General features: G+C 40.7%; 1 protein-coding gene across 2 annotated transcripts in view; it reads right to left on the minus strand.

Annotated features, from left to right (window-relative positions):
- The window catches only part of LHFPL3 (LHFPL tetraspan subfamily member 3), a 580,909-nt gene that overhangs the window by 51,453 nt on the left and 506,722 nt on the right, over positions 1-22,734 (minus strand). The gene's annotated exons all lie outside the window — the stretch shown is intronic.

The raw sequence follows: 22,734 nt of genomic DNA on the forward strand, positions 1-22,734 counted from the left end.
TTAAAGATTAAAAATAACAATGTCATTGTTGGGCATTCCATTCACAGTGTGCAGAGAGACAAGTGTGGTGGTTCACAGTGATTAAGAGCACAATCATGAGAGCCAGACTGTCTGGATTCAAATCTTGGTCCTGTCACTTGCGAGCTGTCTCAACTCTCTGTGCCTCGGCTTCCTCATCTGTAGAGTGGGTCTAATAGTAGCACTTACCTCATAAGGTTTTGGTGAGGATGGAATGAATTAATGCACATGTAGTACATGGAACAGTGCCATTTAATACTAAACATAGTATCTAAGTGCCAGGTATCCTTGTTTTTGTTACTGATTTTATCTTTGGCTTCCTCAGGCAATACCACCCAGACAAGAGGAGCAAGAATTTATAGAAAGCCAAGGGCTCAGAAGGAATTTCAGATGTTCAATAGGGAAAACCATAAGAGAAACCAGAACATTTAGGAGAAAAAAACAAGTTAGAAATGCACAGGTTGAGCAACTGTTCCATGTGTTGTTCTAATTTTTTTCATAGGAGGGCATCATTTCACATTCTGGAATATCTCGAAGGAATGCAGAATAGCTTCTTAAGAAGGATAAAAAAGCAATTGCATATACATGGACCAATTAGAACACTCATGCCTGGTTCATTCTGGACAATGCTGTGCTATGTACACCCTTTGGATTGATGTCATCTTACATTTTCTAAATTGCTTCCATCCAGCACCTCACATAGAAAGTTGTTGAAAGTTGTCCAGTGTGAGCACATGGGTGGAGGCGAGTGCCAACTTGTTTACCGAGTCAGGGAGAAGGACAAACTTCTTTCCTCCATTCTTTCCCAGAACCATTTTATCAGCTTTGACTTCACTTGGCAGGATATTGGAAAGCAGGAAAGAATGGGATGATTAATAAAATTGCCCTGCAGATGCTGCCGACACCAAGTCCCTAGTGGTCCAGCCCCAGTGCCCGTGAGCTCTGCACTTCTCCTCAGAGTGAGAACCACTGTCCCATCTCCCAGGGGTGCAGTGCACAGTAGATGGGCCTGCTGAGACAGGTCTTATTTAAAGACATACAGTGCTCCATGACACCCATTTAAACGAGCTGTCTTCTTCTCCTGTCCCATGGACACCCAACTCTTTCCTCTCCAACCCTTCTTATCTGATTTCATAGCCTCTGACTTCCTGCTACATCCTAGCTCTCTTCTTCTCTCTTTGGTTGTTACCCTACTATGTTGTTTCTTATTCATCACCGGCCCAAGAAGGTTTTCAGGATGAAAGAACTAGTCCTTTCCTCTGTCGCTCTTACTTTCCTCACACCCTCTCTCACTGTCAAAAAGCAATAAAGGGCTGTGCTGACCCTCTTCAGGATTTGGATAAAGCAACTTGATTATTTAAAGTTGGAAAGCTGGGTATTAGAAACATTATTTCAAATGAAAAATAAAAAGCAACATTAGTCACCAAAGACCACATATTATATGATTCTGTTCATATGAAAGTCCAGGACTCGGCAATCTAGAGAGACAGAAAGTAGACTAGTGGCTCTTTAGGACTGGGGTGAAGCGGATGGGAGAACAGGGGATGACTGCTAAAGGGCATGGGTTTCCTTTTGTGATGACAAAAATGTTCTAAAATTGACTGTGGTGATGGTTGCACATCTTTGTGAATATATCAGAAATCACTGCATTGTACACTTTAAATGGATAAACTATGTGGTGTGTGAACTACATCTCAATAAAGCTGCTAAAAAGTAGCAGAGATTTTTAGCTAATAAAGAAGGGAAAGATAACAAAGAGATGATGTTATGTTTAGTAGCCTAGACTGACCTTCACCAGAAAGGCTGAGTTGCAGGCTGCCTCCTCAGGCAACACTCCCACCCCAAAACATGGATACAGGGTGATGCCTGGCTCCCAGCGGGACACATTCTTAAGACGAGCAGGGTATGTGTGAGGGTGCACATGTGTCCCTGTGTGCTCACAGTGTAGTGCTCTGAGAAGGCCTCTGCTTGGAAGAGGGTTTTAACCCAGATATTTTCACGTGTAAATGGACCCCAGAGTTGAATCCTCCTCAAGCTGAGAAGCTGTCGGTTGGGCCGCAGGCTCCAAAAGGCTGGGCCTGGGCTTTTCTTTCTCAGGCGGCCTCTCTCTACGGCATGTCCAGTGTGCTCCACACTGCGGGAACCACTTAGGACGGCAGTGATCACAACTTCATTTATCTGGCAGGAAAACTGGCTTTTTAAAGATACTCTTAGACCCTTCCCAATCAGGGGGAATAGGACATAGATTAAATGCCCGGGCTTTGGAACACAACGAGAGACACCTTGATCTATTCAATAGATTTTTGAAGAGATGCTACTGATGTCCTCAGAATGTTGCTCAGGCAAAAGTGCAAATGGGAGAAAGAGGCAGAGGATACTTAGAGAAGCAAAGGGATTTCCACCAGAAAAGGTAGGTCTAGTGAACAGATGTTTGCAGAAATGGAAACTTTTAAATGGAATTATTAAGCAATTAGCCAAATTTATAACTAGGATGGGAAATACAAGATGATTTCAAAGGGAATAATTTCAAATGTCATTATCTTGCTTTGGAGGGCTTTGATTCCACAATTTATTGAAGAAGGTCATCATTTTGACTGAAGAGATAGAAGCAGTTGTGCTTTACTTGTTGTTGGGGAAGCAGTGCCATGTCACCTGGAGGGTCATCGAGGTAATCAGGCCTACAGGACACGTCTGGATGACCAGAGCACCCGATGCAGTGAAAACAGCCATGGGGTCATCCTGTACAGCTAGCAGGAGCTGGCTTCTAAGTCCTGCTCTGGGCTCCAGGGCCCAATCCTCTCCCAAAGCAGGCGAGATATAGTCCCAGGTGTAAGTATCAGACCAAGTTTCAGAGGGGTGCACATGTAGGAAAAGGGTTGAAATAATAGGTTCTACTGACAGATGAGGGGCTAATGTCTGAGGAACCTGTAGAGTATTTTGGTTATAGTATAGAGTTCTATGCTCAACTTATCATAATTATTGTGCATCTGTGTGTGAGGAGGGGGACAGTCAGAGCAGACGTGGTTGTGGATAGCTGGAAAAAGTTAAGGAGCAGATTTTAACCTTCTACAAAAGTAGACTCTAGGAGAGATGGAATATTCAAGGTGGGGGAAGGGAGGGAGCAGAGAGAAAGGAGTAGAGGGGGCCAGCAACGAGCTTGAGGAAGGGCAGGACAGGAGTGGCTCACACTGGGGATGCAGCTTGATGGATGAAGCCAGACCCACCCTCTCTGGTTTCTCACTTGCTTTCTCTGGTGTCGGGGTGGAGAAACTATCTATCTTGAGATCAAATGGTACAATAAAGGGGGAAAAAGGGGACCACCTCCATAAAGTATAATTCTTTTGAGGGAATATAAAATACCCTATTCACTCTCTTGTCAAGTTAATAAAAGAGAATAGCAAATCGAATTAATAGATGCAAAAATTATTTAAAAGATCTTCTCAGTTTTATATTATGGCTAGTAAAAAGAGGCAATTGAAAGAAGCAGAGGAAAAACAGTGAGGTACCCAGAAGAAGAAAAAAGGAAGAGAGAAAAATGAGAGAAGTGCATACAGAACCATATGTAGAAAAGGAGACTTTGCAGCTTCGGGACAGTAATAAACAGGTACTCAAAGACATGCAAACACGGAGCACATAATCTTTATTATACATATTAGACCTTCATGATCAATATCATTGTTTGACCTTGTTTCATTTTCCACATTTTCTTTTAAAATTCCCCATTGCACATACCAATATTAGGCATAAACGAGGATGCAATATCTTCATCTATGCCCCTAGGATGGAGGAAATAAGTCGAATTGAAAGCAGGCTTAATGCAGAACATGGACTACAACCCATTGTGGAAAGTTCTGTTTAGCCACATGCTGAGGTCTCAAGACAAACCACTTCTAGCTCCCTCTGACCCCTGAGAATTATCCTCTGACCATGGTTATCATATTCCAATCAGAGCTGAGGCAATGGAGCATACTTTATGTGCATCTTTCCATAGAGTGGGAGAGAATTCGTTCGAGAAAGTTCAGCATTATCTCTACCAAAAGACAGTGGTGGCTTGATGGTTCCAAGCAGATGTGTATGCTGCATGCTTTCCTCTTTGCTATGATTCTGCGGACAGAATTTTTTTTTTATTTTAAATTCAGTTTTATTGAGATATATTCACATACCATACATCATATAGTTGTGCATTTATCACCCCAATCTACTTTTGAATGTTTTCCTTTTACCAGAAAGAATCAGAATAAGAATAAAAAATAAAAATAAAAAAGAACACCCAAATCATCCCCCCATCCCACCCTATTTCTCACTTAGTTTTTGTCCCCATTTATCTACTCATCCATCCATACACTGGATAAAGGGAGTGTGATCCACAAGGTTTTCACAATCACACTGCCACCGCTTGTAATTTACATTGTTACACAGTCGTCTTCAAGAGTCAAGGCTACTGGGTTGGAGTTTGATAGTTTCAGGTATTTACTTCTACCTATTCCAATACAATAAAACCTAAAAAGCATTATCTATATAGTGCATAAGAATGTCTACCAGAGTGACCTCTTGACTCCGTTTGAAATCTCTCAGCCACTGAAACTTTATTTTGTTTCATTTCGTATCCCCCTTTTGGTCAAGAAGATGTTCTCAGTCCCACAATGCTGGGTCCAGATTCATCCCCGGGAGTCATATCCTGCGTTGCCAGGATTTTAACATCAGTTCTCATATTGTAGAACTCTGTTCAGAGGGCTCACTAGAGGAATCATTCTTATCATGGTGGATTAGTTAACAGTCTGATTTCATTCATTAAGTTTATTTACAATACTCAAAACATAAAAACAGGTGCAGTCTTTTATGTTGGTATTTGATTTACTCAAATGTGAGTGAACAGATATCTCATTTATTTGTAACTTGAGAAAAACCACTAAAATGACCCTCTGAATAAGTATTTCCTTTATATTTGGGTGATTTATAGTAAGCTCTGGGGCTTTGGGGTTCTATGGTTTAATTTCCTGCTTCCTTGGTGGCAGGAGGTAATAGGAGGACTGATGAGTGTTGATTGTTTTTTCCTTCAAATGCATCACCTCCTGGGCCTTCAGTTCTCAGTGGTAGAGGGTAGCAATGAAAAGAACAAATATGATAAAGTCCTAGTGAACATAATTTTTAGTTGAGAGGCCTTTCGGAGAATAACTAAAAGATAGCACTGTGAATTATTAGAATCACAGAAATCTAGAGCTGAAGCAATCTTGCTAATTAATTAGCCAGTCCACTAATCTCATTCTCTGATTATTTTTTTAATAAAGAAGTTGTAGGTTTACAGAGAAACCACACATAAAATACAGAGTTCCCCTCTCTTCCACATTATTAACACTGTGCATTAGTGTGGTAGCTTTGTTACAATTCATGAAACAATTGTTAAAATTATATTAATTAATTAATTATATTATTAACTATAGTCCATATTTTACATTAAGGACTCACTGTGTTGTATAGTCCCACGGTTTTTTAAAAATTTTATTCTAGTAACATATATACAACCTAAAATCTCCCCTTTTACTCAATTCTAATATATAATTCAGTGCAGTTAATTACATTCACAATATTGTGCTACTATCGCCAGCATACATTACCAAAGATTTTCCATCACACCAAACAGAAATTCTGTACCAATTAAGCATTAACTCCCCATTCCCAATCTCCACCGTGGCCCCTATCAAACTATTCCAGTTTCCAACTCTGGATTTGCTTATTCTAATTACTTCATATCCGTGAGATCATGCAATGTTTGTCCTTCTGTGTCCTGTTTATTTCATGCAACATGATGACTTCAAGGTCCATCCATGTGGCATGCATCAGAACTTCATTCCTTTCTATGGCTGAATAATAATCTGTTGTATTTATACCACACTTCGTTTATCCATTCACTTGTTGATGGACACTTAGGTTGCGTCTCTTTCTTGGCAATTTTGAAAATATTGGTGTGCAAATATCTGAGTCCCTGCTTTTAATTCTTTTGGGTATATGCCTAGAAGTGGAATTGCCAGGTCATATGGTAATTCTATACTTAACTTTCTGAGGAACTGCTGAACTTCTTCCACAGAGTCTGTACCATTTTAATTTGCCACCAACAATGAATGTGTTCCTTTTTCTCTACGTCTTCTCCAAAAGTTGTTATTTTCCATTTTTAAAATCGTAGCCATTCTAGTATGTGTGAAATGGTATCTTGTGGTTTTGATTTGCATTTCCCTAACAGCTAAAGATATTGAGCATCTTTTCATGTACTTTTTGGCCATTGTATATGTTCCCTGGAGAAATGTCTATTCAAGTCTTTTGTCCACTGTTTAATTGGGCCGTTTGTCTTTCTGTTGTTGAGTTGTAGGATTTCTTTATATATCCTGGATTTTAAACCCTTAAGAGATATGAGGTTTCCAAATATTTTTTCCCATGCTGTAGATTGTCCTTTTACTTTCATGATAAAGTCCTTTGATGAACTTATTGCCTCCATGGTTTCTGAAGAGAAATCAGCATTTAATCTTTTTGGGACTTCCTGTTACATAACATATTGCTTTTCTCTTGCAGCTTGCACATTACTATGTGTCTGGATGTGGTTCTCTTTGAGATTATCCTTTTCGTGGATATTGAAGTCTTCTGTTAAATTTGGGAAATTTTCTGCCATTATTTCTTTGAGTATTACTTCTTCCCCTTTCTCTCTTTTGTCTTCTTCTGGTACTCCCATAATGCACATATTTATACATTTGATGGTATCCCAGAAGTTTCTTAGGCTCTGTTCACCTTTTCTCATTCTTTTTTTCTTTCTGCTCCTTAGCCTGAATCGTTTCAATTGTTTTAACATCGAGATCACTGATTTTTTCTTCTATGAGCTCCAATCTACTGTTGAAACCCTTCAGAAAATTTTTCATTTCAGTTATTATTTCTATATGATTCCATTTTAAAATTTTTATCTTCTTATTGAGATTTTCATTTTGTTCATTTGTCATTTTTCTGATATCCTTTATTTCTTTCTCTGTGTTTTCTTTATTTCTTTGAGCATACTGGGGATCATTTTTGTAAAAGTCTTTGTCCTATATGTCCAAAGTTTGGTGGTCTTCAGTGATGATTTCTTGGTTTTTATTTTTTTCCTTTGGATTGGTCATAATTACCTATTTATTTGTTTGTCTTGTAATCTTTTGTTGCACACTGCACATTTTAATATTTTAAAGTGTAAGCTCTAGGGAAGTAGTGGAAGAGGAGCTAGCAAGGGCACTGCTACCTTCTCCTACCATCTCAAAAGCTGTGTTTTTCTTGATTTGTTACTTGTCCAGTTATTGAAACTCTTTAAATCTTTCCTGGAGTTTTGAGGAAGATGGCTCTGCCAGTTTTTGCTATTGGTTCAAAGATTCTGTGGGGAAATGGCACCTTGGAGTGCCTTATGCAGCCATCTTTGTTGACCAGAGGCCTGAAATAACCCAGTTGCGTCATTTTATAAAATAGTGACAGCCTGTTGGGATAGTCAGGGTTAAAGGCAGACTTCCTGACTCGTGGTCCAGGACCATCCCACCATGCTGCTTTCCATTTTCAATAGAAAAACCATGTTTTCTAAGTGACTACACCCATTACACAATATAATATTAGTAATATATCCAGCCTGAACTCTGAATTTAGAGAGGTTTAAACTCTTAATAAGCAAACTAAAGGCAAAATTAGCAAGCTGCTTTAACTCCTTCAAGAAGATGAAAACCAAATTATGTGTGTAGTCTACCTCCTATGTCACTGATCCCCAAATTTAAATAAGCCATGAACTCCTTTAAAGGACAATAATCCCCTAAGACCTCTAGAAAATTTTGTCAACTAGCATTTGAGAAACATTTACGTAATAAAGCCAAAATCTCATTCTTTGAATATGACTTTCAATTAATAATTTTCACTGAACAAAGATAAGTTTTAACTTTATTATTAGTAAATATGAAAGCCCAAATCTTAAATATTCTTATTGAACCCAAAGAACCCTCAAGAATATGTTCTTGAACTCCAATTTGAGAAACATTTTCCTAGCTCAGAATTCATTTCTGCTGTCTTCTCTGAGTCCAATAAGGAACATCCTCAGTTTATATTCTTTTCCAACTTCACTCCTTTAATGATTACTTCTGTATAAAGAAAAACACATCTTTCTGCAGTTGAACCTCTGTTTCTAATACTTCTTTTACCTCACTATCCTATCTCTCTCTCCAAATCCTAGGTCACACTTGATTTTCACAACATTTGCTTTCAATGAAAAGTGAGCATAATCCTGCCTTTGTGTGATGGTATTTTTAATGAAAATTTGATAAAATGAAAGAGACTTGAGTTTCAATTCTGGCATACAGGTGGCATCAGCCACCTTCTGGACTTTAGGAATGATCTTCCGCCAGTTTGAATGCACTTTAAACACCTCAGCTGGTCTTGTACGTTAGTTAAGTTCCCTGTTTTACAACCTTACCAATTTAACACTGCTGTCCTATCCTCCCTCTAGGGTGAAGGTGGCTAAAAACACATTTTGATGTTCCTCTAAGGGGAATTTCTTTCTTCTTGACAGCGTCTCTCTCTTCGTCTCTTACAGACTACTAGGATTTTACCAGGGAGCCCCTGGGAGTGTCTCTTCCTTACCGCTTTCATCTACTCCTGGGTCAGAATTTTCTTTTTCATTAAGAATTTATTCCCCAGTGGAAATGTAAGCATTCTAGAATTTCTTCTTGGCTCTTACTGTGTTGTTGTTTTGAATTTTATGAAAAGTGATTTTTAAAAAATGGAATGGGTCCTAGTTCTACATCATTTTGATTAAAAAACAAAAGTACATTTCTCTATACTTACATGGTACAACACTTAGCCATTAGGCACACGTGGCTGTTTAAATTTAAATTAATTAAAATAAAGCACAATTAAAAATTTAGTTCTTCAGTCTCACTAGCCACATCGTAAGTGCCCAAAGCCACATGTGTTTAGTGGCTAAAGTGACAGAGTGGATAAAGAACACTCCCAACATTATTCTGCTGGACAGTGCAGCTCTGTAACATTTATTATGCTTGAATAGAATTTGAATGCAAACTGTGTGCTATGCTTTAGAAGATAGATTCTGAAAAGGATACAATGAAACAAAACTATGTAAGCCATCTTCAGTTACAACTCATCAGCAAAGTGCACAGGATAATTACTTAAAAACAATTCAGCTGGAATTCTGGGTATCTTTTATATTCAAGTCACCCACAAAAAACCTCATCATTTAATTTAGACTCTAAGGAGATAAGCCTTTTTTAACTGAAAAGAAAAGGAAAGAATGGACTTACTCTAAAGTGGTGGTTATTCTCAATGGAGGTGTGTACGTGAGGTGGGGATGGTGGAAGTGCATGGGGAAATGTATCAGAAACACCTGGGAATGGGTACCAAACTAGACATTCTATCCCTACCCAGAGATAGTCTCAAAAATTTTGGGGAGAGCAGATCTGCAGGTGGAACTTCTGTAGTTTGAAAAACTACTCTCATAGCTCTCATGTGTCTTTCCCATCAGTATCCCTCCAGTTGAGAACCACTGTTCCCAAGAGATGGCTGTAGTAGTTGGACAAACATGCCTACCTGCAGGATGGCAAGGATGGTTTATGCAGGTTAAACACATAAGTCCTTATATAGGTTAAATTCTGACTACCGGGGCTGGTCTCATGAGCAATTCTACACCAACTCTAAATAGATAAACCTTCCAGGTAGCAAGGTTAGGTTGTTTCTTCAAAGCAGCATTGGTAAATATTTAAGGCGAGTTATAGAAATAAACATTTATTCATTCAAGAACCCCATATTGAGTATCTAATCATATCCATCAAACACTGTGATACATACTGGGGAATATGGTAAAATAAATAAGTGATGGTGCTGGAGTGTGGCATCTAAATTCCTGCCAGGACTTTGGAGTCAGGTAGGTTTAAATTTGGTACTTTCTAGTTGTATGTCCTCAGGCGAATTAATTAGCCTCCCCAAGGCTCAGTTTCCTGCATTAAATTGGTGATAATGCCAGCACCTACCTCAAAGAGTTATTATGAATATTGAATATTAGGTACACAGTAAACATTCTCTAAAATTTACTGACTGCAGGCTGTGTGATGCTGCAGCTGGGTGGTGGATGCAGGGCCATGGCAGCTTACATCCCTGGAGTTAAGACTTTTTTCGCTACTCTTCGCTGCACTTTTGTGGCCTGGGGCCACCAGCCTCCCCAGAGCATGGTGCCGAGGGCAAGCATGCAGTGCCCAGCTGGGTCTCAAAATTCTTCCCTCCAAGAGGATCTTGCCATGACTGGATAGGACCTGTGGTAAATATTCAAACTTATACAACCTGTTCAATTCTGTATCTCTGAAAATGAATCCCCAATGGAAGAAAAGCTTAGAGAATTCAGACAAAAAAACACAAGAATGGAATCAACAATTCTCGGCAAACTGGAATTTGACTCTAGTAAGGAAAAAAGAAGAATTTATTCTTTTGAGACTAAGGGCCTGGCATTGAGAGCAGAACCAGAGACTGGTACAAGCATAATTTTGCCATCACCCTCTTCATGGGAAAAGTGGCCCTGGAGAGAATTTGGAGAAAGCTTGAACTGAAGCCAAAGAAGACCAGCAAATAGGAACCCAGGTTGACCCAAATTCCATGAGAAGCAGATTGTTATAGGAGCTATTTTATGAGGTTCTAAAAACACTGTAAGTGATCCTAAGATCCCAGCTCCTCCTTCTCAGTCTCCTTACTTGTGTTCTGGCCACCTGAGGGCCACATGAAGCCAACCTGATATGGAGCTGGGCAGGCCAAAGAATGCAGGTGGTGGCCTGCAAAGCTCCCTTGGACTGTGGTCTCCAAGCTGGCTCATTGTGGCAAAGTGGTGTTAAATAAAACCCAAGAACCAGAAATAAAATTTTTAGTGACTACGGGATTATTATGTAGTCTTAGGCCCTGCCCCAATCAAGATGGTGGAGTGAGATGCTTCAGGTCTCCATCCATCACCCCCCTACAGAAGCTTTGAATAATAAGCAAGAACTGCAGAAACATCTTTCTCAAAGCTCCAGATAAATGACTGCAGTAACAGAGTGAGTGCCAAGTCAAGAAAAAGGTTACTTAAAAGTGGTAGGATCTTCTGGTGTCCTGGCTGGCCCTCCCACCACCCCATCACCAGCTTGGCTTGGAGCTGGGTCATGCTCCCAGTGTGGATCCCTGGTCCTGGTTCTGGAGGGAGCAGAATAACCATTGTGCACATACTGGGAGCATTTGTGTCTGGCCCAATCTGTCTGGTTATGACCTGGACTCATATCCCAGAATTTGTCATGTATGTAGAAGGCAGCGCACTGGGCCCTCCTGTGGGATATTATAGGAGAACAGTCAAGTTGTGCTGCCTGGATCAAGGGATTTGATGGCTGTAGGACATACAGAGCAGTGCCTGGAACTGTGAGGAAACTGTTTCCTAGGGAAGAGGGGATATTTCTATCCCTGTAAACAGTGTGTTTCTGGAGCACTCCCACATGCCCAAGGCAAGACACGTGCACAGAAAGTATCTGGGAGGCCCCTTTGCTTTGGCCTGGAGCAATTCTCTAAACTCATTGTATGGATAAGCCCTGAAGGTGAGCACTTGCACAAGTCAATCTGCAAAGATGGGAAGATATTTTCTTATTTCCTCCTTCTCTCTTCCTCCTTCTTCTTTTTTGTTAGTTCCTGATATACAAGGAAATCTCTGTCATAATACTAACTGGATATAAGCTTGTAAGGAACAGATGCCTCAGAGTCTCAATTCCAGTGATAACATTAAAATATCAAAATGCACAGGTTTTAACAAAATATTACAAAACATATAAAGAAACAGGAAGTGATGACCCAGGCACAGAAGAAGACAGTTTTTGATACCAGGAGAGTGGGGTGCTGCTATTGCAAATACAAAAAAATGTGGAAATGAGTTTGCAATTGGGTAATGGGTAGAGGCTGGAAGAATTGTGAGGTGCTTGATAGAAAAAGCCTAGATTGCTTTGAAGAAACTGCTGGTAGAAATTTGGGTGTTACAGGTAAAACCAATGAGGTCTTAGAAAGAAATGATGAATGTGTTACTGGAAACTGGAGGAAAGGCGATCCTTGTTATGAAGTGGCAGACAGCTTGGTGAAATTTAGTTTTGATGTTGCAGGGAAGGCAGAAATTGAAAGCAATGAACTTAGATATTTAGCTGAAGAGATTTCCAAGCAAAGTGTGGAGGTGCAACTTGGTTTCTCCTTGCAGCTTATAACAAAACACGAGAGGAAAGGGATGAGCTGAAAGTTGAACTCTTAAGCCCGAGAAATCAGAAATTGATGGTTTGGAAAATTCTGACCTATACAGATACTGTGCTCTGAGACAAGGGCCAGATGCAGCTTATCAGGGACCTTGCTGAGCTTCCAGAAAGTGAGTCTGAAGAGAATAGAGTGCCATATGAGGGTTTAACTGAACATGGATCCAGTCACCCGTTAAGGTGGAAGCCAGGATTGGAAATGCAATTATGCGGGAAGGATCTGTGGAAAGTTCTATTATCTGATGGCTTGGTTCCCTGTGAATTGCATGCAAAGCCGACAAGATTTTTGTGAAATCTGTATGAGCAGAACCATTGCCAGCCTGGACTGAAAGGGACAGAGAGGGGAAGAATTGAAGGAAGAATGACTTCAAGGGCAGAACCACAGAAGCAAAGGTCTGGACCAAAAAGATCTCCTGGGGCTAAGAGAGCAGGCCCAGCCATGTGTGTGGAAAGTGCAAGTTCACCCCAGCATCTGGAAGGGGCATGCCACTTGCCCTCGTACTTGGAGGGGGCTCCCTATTGTTCAGGGCAAGTGCTGCCCCACAATGCTCAGAGATGGTGGGGCCTGTGTCCTGGCATTTGGAACCCTTGGAGAGGGTGGAGTCTTCACCCAGTGTTGGGGAGAGCAAGGCCATTGCACAAGCACTTTGAAGGGGTGGGGATGCCACACCATCAGGCCTGGAGGACAAAACATCAAGCCATAGATGATTCTCAGACCTGCTGGGTTTGGAATTGTTTGGGAAACATGTCCCCTGTTTCCTTCCAATTTCTTCCATCTGAAATGGAAATGTCTATCCTATGCCTGTCCCATCATATATTGGAGGTAGAAAAAACTTGTTCTCTAGGTTGCACAAATCTATAGACAGAGGAGGATTGTGCCCGGGACAGATCACACACATAACCAATTTTGATGAGACTTTGGACTTAGCATTATTACTGCAATGACTTAAGGTCTCTGGGATGTTGTGATGGAATTAATGTATTTTTTTTTTTTTTTTTTTTTTGCTTAGCACACTTAGATTTTAATCAAATTACTGGACTTTATTAAGTGGTATATCTTTGAAGCTATAATAGCCTAATAATTTGTGATATTCACTTGAGTGTTGCTTTCATCTATGTTTTCAACTCCAGTTATTTAGGCTTAGGATGCCTTTGTTTCCATTTAGAAAAGCTAATAGTCTTGTCCTTTGGTTCTCCTTTTTCTTGTTGTATATTAACTCCCAGACCTTCTTATCACCTACCTCATGACTTGTTTTTTTTTTATCATCATTTTATTGAGATATAGTCACATACCACGCAGTCATACAAAACAAATTGTACTTTCGATTGTTTACAGTACCATTACATAGTTGTACATTCATCACCTAAATCAATCCCTGACACCTTCATTAGCACACACACAAAAATAACAAGAATAATAATTAGAGTGAAAAAGAGCAATTGAAGTAAAAAAGAACACTGGGTACCTTTGTCTGTTTGTTTCCTTCCCCTACTTTTCTACACATCCATCCATAAACTAGACAAAGTGGAGTTTGGTCCTTATGGCTTTCCCAATCCCATTGTCACCCCTCATAAGCTACATTTTTATACAACTGTCTTCGAGATTCATGGGTTCTGGGTTGTAGTTTGATAGTTTCAGGTATCCACCACCAACTACCCCAATTCTTTAGAACCTAAAAAGGGTTGTCTAAAGTGTGTGTAAGAGTGCCCACCAGAGTGATCTCTCGGCTCGTTTAGGAATCTCTCTGCCACTGAAGCTTATTTCATTTCCTTTCACATCCCCCTTTTGGTCAAGAAGATGTTCTCCGTCCCACGATGCCGGGTCTACATTCCTCCCCGGGAGTCATATTCCACGTTGCCAGGGAGATTCACTCCCCTGGGTGTCTGATCCCACGTAGGGGGGAGGGCAGTGATTTCACCTTTCAAGTTGGCTTAGCCAGAGAGAGAGGGCCACATCTGAGCAACAAAGAGGCATTCAGGAGGAGACTCTTAGGCACAAATATAGGGAGGCCTAGCCTCTCCTTTGCAGCAACCGTCTTCCCAAGGGTAAAACTTATGGTAGAGGGCTCAACCCATCAAACCACCAGTCCCCTGTCTGTGGTCATGTTAGCAACCATGGAGGTGGGGTAGGCGAATACCTCTGCGGTGTATGATTTTTTTAACGTGTCTTTGGATTCGATTTGCAAGTATTTTGTTGAGGATTTTTGCATCTATATTCATTAGGGAGATTGGCCGGTAGTTTTCCTTTTTTGTAGCATCTTTGCCTGGTTTTGGTATTAGATTGATGTTAGCTTCATAAAATGAGTTAGATAGTGTTCCATTTTTTTCAATGTTTTGAAAGAGTTTGAGTAAGATTGGTGTCAGTTCTTTCTGGAAAGTTTGGTAGAATTCCCCTGTGAAGCCATCTGGCCCTGGGCATTTATTTGTGGGAAGATTTTTGATGACTGATTGGATCTCTTTGCTTGTGATGGGTTGGTTGAGGTCTTCTATTTCTTCTCTGGTCAGTCTAGGTTGTTCATATGTTTCCAGGAAATTGTCCATTTCTTCTACATTATCCAGTTTGTTGCCATACAGTTGTTCATAATATCCTCTTATAATTTTTTTAATTTCTTCAGGATCTGCAGTTATGTCACCTTTTTCATTCATTATTTTGTTTATATGGGTCTTCTCTCTTTTTGATTTTGTCAGTCTAGCTAGGGGCTTGTCAATCTTGTTGATCTTCTCAAAGAACCAACTTTTGGTGATATTTATCCTCTCTATTGTTTTTTTGTTCTCTATGTCATTTATTTCTGCTTTAATCCTTGTTATTTCTGTCTTGTACTTGGTTTAGGATTGGTTTGCTGTTCATTTTCTAGCTTCTTCAGTTGATCCATTAGTTCTTTGATTTTGGCTCTTTCTTCCTTTTTAATATATGCGTTTAGTGCTATAAATTTCCCCCTTAGCACTGCTTTTGCTGCATCCCATAGGTTTTGGTATGTTGTGTTCTCATTTTCATTCGTCTCTATATATTTAGCAATTTCTCTTGCTATTTCTTCTTTAACCCACTGATTGTTTAGGAGTGTGTTGTTTAACCTCCAGGTATTTGTGAATTTTCTAAGTCTCTGATGGTTATTGACTTCTAATTGTATTCCATTGTGGTCAGAGAATGTGCTTTGAATAATTTCAATCTTTTTAAATTTATTGAGGCTTGTTTTATGTCCCAGCATATGATCTATTCTGGAGAAAGTTCCATGAGCACTAGAAAAGTATGTGTATCCTGGTGATTTGGGATGTAATGTCCTGTATATGTCTGTTAAATCTAATTCATTTATCAGATTGTTTAGGTTTTCAATTTCCTTATTGGTCTTCCGTCTGGTTGATCTATCTATAGGAGAGAGTGATGTGTTGAAGTCTCCCACAATTATTGTGGAAACATCAATTGCTTCCTTTAGTTTTGCCAGTGTTTCTCTCATGTATTTTGTGGCACCTTGATTGGGTGCATAGACATTTACGATTGTTATTTCTTCTTGCTGAATTGCCCCTTTTATTAGTATGTAGTGGCCTTCTTTGTCTCTCAAAACATCCCTGCATTTGAAGTCTATTTTATCTGAGATTAATATTGCTACACCTGCTTTCTTTTGGCTGTGGCTTGCATGAAATATTTTTTTCCATCCTTTCACTTTCAGTTTCTTTGTGTCCCTGTGTCTAAGATGAGTCTCTTGTATGCAACATATTGATGGTTCATTTTTTTTGATCCATTCTGCGAATCTATATCTTTTAATTGGGGAGTTTAATCCATTTACATTCAACGTTAAAACCGTGAAGGCATTTCTTGAATCAGCCATCTTATCCTTTGGTTTATGTTTGCCATATTTTTCCCTCTCTCTATTAATATCCTTTATTGTACCCATACCGAATCTCTTTAGTACTGAACCTTTCTCCAAGTCTCTCTGTCCTGTCTTTGTTACTGTGTCTGTAGGGCTCCCTTTAGTATCTCCAGTAGGGCAGGTCTCTTGTTAGCAAATTCTCTCAGCATTTGTTTGTCTGTGAAAAATTTAAGGTCTCCCTCAAATTTGAAGGAGAGCTTTGCTGGATAAAGTATTCTTGGCTGGAAATTTTTCTCACTCAGAATTTTAAATATATCGTGCCACTGCCTTCTCGCCTCCATGGTGGCTGCTGAGTAGTCACTACTTAGTCTTATGCTGTTTCCTTTGTATGTGGTGAATTGCTTTTCTCTTGCTGCTTTCAGAACTTGCTCCTTCTCTTCTGTGTTTGACAGTGTGATCAGTATATGTCTCGGAGTGGGTTTATTTGGATTTATTCTATTTGGAGTTTGCTGAGCATTTATGATTTGTGTAGTTATGTTGTTTTGAAGATTTGGGAAGTTTTCCCCAACAATTTCTTTGAATACTCTTCCTAGACCTTTACCCTTTTCTTCCCCTTCTGGGACACCAATGAGTCTTATATTTGGACGTTTCATATTATCTATCATATCCCTAAGGTCCATTTCGAGTTTTTCAATTTTTTTCCCCATTCTTTCTTTTATGCTTTCATTTTCCATTCTGTCATCTTCCAGGTCACTGATTCGTTGTTCAACTTCCTCTAGTCTTGTACTATGAGTGTCCAGAATCTTTTTAATTTGGTCAACAGTTTCTTTAATTTCCATAAGATCATCCATTTTTTTATTTAGTTTTGCAATGTCTTCTTTATGCTCTTCTAGAGTCTTCTTGATTTCCTTCATATCCCGTACTATGGTCTCATTGTTCATCTTTAGTTCTTTGAGTAGCTGCTCTAGGTGCTGTGTCTCTTCTGGTCTTTTGATTTGGGTGCTTGGGCTTGGGTTATCCATATCGTCTGGTTTTTTCATATGCTTTATAATTTTCTGTTGTTTTCGGCCTCGTGGCATTTGCTGAACTTGATAGGGTTCTTTTAGGGTTTGTAGACCTATTGAAGTCCTTATCTCTAATTTATCAGATCTACAGCTTCGTGGAGTACACTTTCTCTAACTAACCAGCAGGTGGCGTCCACGAGCCACCTGTTCTCCACAAGCCAGTTCTCCCCTGCTTAGCCTTTTTTTTGGTGAGTGGGGGAGTGAGTCTTGTGGGGCCCAATTGGTGTACCAAGCTTGCGTGTGTAGTTGGTGTTGCCTGCCCTGTATGTGGGGCATGTTTCTGGGCAGTCGGGGAGGGGGGGTGGCCCTAACAATCAAATCTCCCTGGTGATCCTAGAGTTTTAAAGCTGCTGCAATAGTTTAATCCTTCAGTTCAGTCCTGCCACAGTTTGTCTCTGCCACTGACCCACAAGTCCTTGGTATTGGCGTATGGCTCCTGAGACTTGCAAGTGGGCCCCTCTTCCAGGCCGTGCACCCCGGGTCCTCTGTTGAGGGATGACAGGTGAGTGCCGTCCCCCCAGGGCAGTTCTGGGCTGCTGGGCTGTGTAGGGAGGCTCCCAGTCTGCTCAAATGATGGCTGAGTGGGGCTTTGTTAATTCACACTGCTCCACCTTCCCAACTCTGGGACAATCAGCTGAGGTTTCAGGGAAGGCTAATGTCCACGCCCAGTTTTGTGGTGTGTGCCTGTTATTTGAAGCACTTCCGTCACACTGGGTTGTCTGGGGCAGCTCTGGGCTATGGGGCTGGCGATGGGCAGGAGTGTTTCCTGTCCACCAGGATGGTGGCTGTGAGCGAACACCCCCCTTTTCTTGGGAAGTTGTGGTGTTTAGTGAATTTTCTCAGCCACTGGATTATTGCCTTTTGTCTCAGAGCTCTCTTAGTTCTGCTCTTGACTTGAGGTGCCCAAATTGCAATTCTTTGAAGCTTTCTGTATTGGGCTTCTTAGAGTAATTGTTTTAGAAAAAGAAAAAAGGATTAAAAAAAAAAAAAAAAAAAAGGGCCCTCCTCAGAGATCTAATGGGTTATTGAAATGCTAATAGACAAAGCAACCAGGGCCATTAAGGAAAGGTCCACAGGGCAGAGAGATCAGCTTTTCTTCAGGATTTGCATATGTGCCTCAAGGCCTGAGCTCCGCCCTTCCCCTTTCTGTGTTCACCAGAACTCCAAAAATCCTCTGCTTTTATTTTGGAGTTTTTCGTGTTTTTTTTTTTTTTTTTTTCTATGCCTGTCTCCTCTCTGCTGGGCTGGCAGCTCTCAGATTCTCTGGTGTCTGGTCTCAGTCTATCTATGTTTGGAGTTTGAATCAGTAGAATGAGTTTCCGGGAAGGGCTACCACTGCAGTTCTCCCTTCTCCTTCCCGGAGCTGACAGCCCCTCCTCCCACGGGACTGAGCCTGGCAGGGAGGGGCGCGGGTCCCCTGGCCGCAAAAACTTACAGATTTTGCTGATCTCAGCAGTTCGACATTTTCATGAGTGTTGTATGAAGTATGCCCAAAGACAGATTGCTCTGTGGTGTCCAGTCCACGCAGTTCCTGGCTTCTTACCTACTTTCCTGGAGGAGTAACTAAAACTTACAGCTCACCAGTCTGCCATCTTGCCCCGCCTCTCCCGACTTCGGAATTAATGTATTTTGCATGTGGAAAGAACATGTCTTTTTGGGGTTCAGAGGGTACACAGTTGTGGTTTGGAGCTATGTATCCCTGAAAAACATGTTCTTAAACTTAATCCATTCCTGTGGGTGTGGACCCATTGTAAATAAGATCTCTTCCAGATGTTACTTCAGTTAAGCTGTGGCCCAAATGTATCATGTTGGGCTTTAACCTGGATTGCTGGAGTCTTTTGTAACAGAGTGAAAGTCAGACAGAAAGAAAGTCATAGGGGGACCAGCCATAAGTTGGAAGTCAGTGGAACCGAGAAGCCAGGAGAGGCTGCCATGCACATTGCCATGTGACAGAAAAGCCAAGAACAAGAATTGCTGGCAGCCAGCCCTAGAATACCACAGTCTTCTGGGAGAAAGCATCACCCTGATGACGCCTTGATTTTGGACTTCTCCTAGCCTCAAAACCATGAGCCAATAAATTCCTGTTGTTTAAGCCAATCCATTGCATGGTATTTGCTTTAGCAGCCACAAAACTAAAACAGTTACCAAAGAAAATGAGACTGTAATAGATTTTAAGCTTAAGCTCCATGGTAACTACAAAGAAATATCAGACAGTATGCAAGCTCATAGAGACAGCAATTAGAGTACAGTTTGCATAATGAGTTTAGAGTTCTCTTTGGGGAGATAGGAAAGTTTTAGTAATTGGAGGTGGTAAGTGTACAACAATATTGTGAATGTGATTAATCCCATTGAATGGTAGGCTTGGGAGTAGTTAAGATGGGAAAGTTTATGTTGTATATGTGTTTCCACAATTTAAAAACAAAAAAGAGAAAAAAAAAAAACAACCAAAGGGATGAAGATATTTAAATGCAATACACGATCCTGGATGGGATCTAAGAAGTGAGGAGAAAAGGCTCAAAGGGACATTATTGGCACATATGAAAAAATTGGAATATGGACTGTAAGCTGTATATCAATGTTAAATTTCTTGAACTTGATAACTACACTTGGGGTGGTTACCTAAGTGAGTATCCTTGTTGTTAGGAAATGTACACAGCAGTAATATGTGTTCAAGGAGCATGATGTGTACAACCTTCACCCAAGTGCTCAGATAATAAATTGATAGAGAAAGATAGATAGAATGATATGGCAAATGTGACAAAGTGTTAAAATTGGTGGATCTCAGTATCTGGGGGTAGGTCGAGGTATGTTGGAGTTCTCTGTATGAGGGTTGTAATATTTTTTAACTATCCTGTAAGCTTGAAAATGTTTCAAAATAAAGTTATAAAAAACTATATAGTCTAGTGAGAAAGATAAACCCACTCAGGCTGTGTTCTTCCTCCCTGTGGAGATGGCTGGTTTAACTTTAGCACAATGGTGCTAAAGAAGGCAGAAGTGTAGTTTTGTTCCCTGCATGGTCCAATGAGCTGTGGGGTAGATCAGATGAGCCTTTCCTTAAGCCTGTCATCTTACAAATGTGGATCACCAGGAACTCAGGATGATGGCATTTAGACCATCAAGTGTGAGAGCTGAGAATGATCCAAGATGGAGTCAGTCCAAGTTAGCTTCCTTTAGAGGTGAGTAGGCCAAGGTGCAGAGTTGAAGCACTTTGCCAAACTTCAAATGCAACCCGCTGGTGGCAGAACTGGGCCAGCATACACATTGAATGCTTTATAATGGGGCAGAAATCTTTATCACCACAAAATATTAGGAAAGATGCTTGTCTTATTGTCATTATCTCCAAAAACATTCTCATTAGCTCCAGAACCTGGACACCATATGGGGTGAAATTTTCATTTGTCCTCTGAGGCAAACTAACATCCTAAGAGACATTGCTCCTAACAAGGACACAGTGCAGATGAACAATCTGTGATAGCTGAGTGTACTTGGGATCTAGTTAGTGGCACATTCAGGAATTATCTTGGCTCACCACTTCTCCGTCAGGGTAAATCCATCAATTTTTTTCTGGAATATCAGAATGACTAGGAGAGCACAGGGAACTCATGAAGAAAAGGTACCAGAATGTAGGACCCAAGCTTCATGTTCACCACAGTCTAACACTATCTTTCTTGGTCTTCAATTCTCAGGGCAGATGGCCAATTTCTTGCTTCAATCACTGCTCTTATCTTGACACCTCCCCAAAGCACAAATGGTGCTTTTGAGATCCGGGTGTGTGATGGCCTCTTGGCCATTTGCGCACTTTTTACTATATTGCTGTGTGAGATACCTTCTTCCAAAGACAATAAATATCAGACTACAGGGCCAGCCCTGCCCAGTGACAGTACAAGGGGGAGCAAGACAGCTAGAGGGAGTTTAAGAAAAGTAAACAAGATTATGCCACCTCCTGGGTCACAGCCCTCCAGTGGTTTTTCATCATTAATTAGAATAAAATCCTTTCCCTGGTGTGTAAGGCCTGGAGAGTGGCTCCTGCTTACCCCTCCAGCTTTATTTCAGTCATTCTCCCTTGTACTCACTACTCTCCTGTCAAACTGGCCTTCTTTTTGTCCCTCGTCCCCATTTTAGGAACCTTGCACTTGCTGTTCCCTCTGCCTGGAATTCTTTCTCTCTGATAATAGTTGGACCATTTCCTTCAGATTTCAGCTTAAATGTCATATCCTCAGAAGCCCTCCCTGAATATCCAACGTAGGATGGCCACTTGGTCTCTATCATATTACCCCATTTAAATCCTCTGCATAGTGCTTTTCACTCTCTGTTTTTTTTTTTTTTTTTTGTGTGTGTGTGTAGTGCATATACAACATACATATATTGCTTTTTAATTAATTTATTGCCTATCTTCTCCCATTAGAAAACAAACTCCAGGAGAAGAGATAATTGTCTTCTTTGTTTGGCACTTTATTTCCATCTCCTAGAACTGTTCTAGCACACTGTAGGCACTCAATAAATATACGAGCTAATTGAAATGAATGAATGAATGAATGAGTGACTCATCTGACTTATCTCTTGCTTGTGCTATTCATGCCTACAGCGAATCTCCGGCTCTGGATGTTGCCTGTCTAGATGCAAAGTGTGAAGCACCATGGAGAGCAAACTTAGTCACTTTTACTAGCTAAGCACCATCATTATATTGAACAACAGTTACTGAGTGCTTACTCTATGTCCGATACTAAGGTCTTTATGAGGATTAATTTATTTAATCTCACAATCTCTCCCATTGGGTAGGCATATTCTCATTCCCAATAGTGAGAATCAGTGAACAGGTCCAAATGGTTAAAGGTATTATCGATAGCCACACAGATGGTAATCTGTAGGGTCAGGATTTGAACCTAGGGCATCTGATTCCAGAGACCACACAGTTAACTGTTATAAGAAATTCACAATGGAATCCATCCTAGTGAAGAGAATGCAGTATGGATAAAATGATGAAAAGAAAATGCCAGAGAGTGTGAATTTACATGTGTTTAATGAATCAAAATAAAGGTATCTCTACCTCTCCAATGCTATAATAGCTTCTCAGTGATTTGAGAATGGAAGTTGAGATGAACAAGCTTCTCGGCTCTATAGAATTCTAATACAGGAATTCCTTGGGCACAATCTGTCCAAATCATCACGTAGCTGAAGCTGCCTTCTCTGCCTGCAGGACCTAAGTGGGCTACTCTGAATGGATTGTGCATGAGAGGTTGTGATTAACAAGTCGATGGAACTTTGGAAGCCATCAGCTGGCTTTGGTCCTGAGCCTTCCTTCCCACTTGTGCAAGCGTTTGTCTCTTTAGTTGGTCGTGGCACCCACCACACTTTAACTGGCAGCTGGACTTGCAATCTCGGCGCCCCCCTTCCCAGCCAGACCCCACTGAAGTCTAGGCCCAAAGAGACGACTTCAGGAAGCAAATGACACAACTGAATATTTAAGGTGAGGAGGCAAAAGCACGGGTGATGTCCAAGGGGATCCAGAAGATACAGAAGAGAGAGAGAGATGAGGATTTAAAAGGA

Source organism: Choloepus didactylus, chromosome 5 (assembly GCF_015220235.1).
Source record: "Choloepus didactylus isolate mChoDid1 chromosome 5, mChoDid1.pri, whole genome shotgun sequence".
NCBI classification, from domain to species: Eukaryota; Metazoa; Chordata; class Mammalia; order Pilosa; family Megalonychidae; genus Choloepus; species Choloepus didactylus.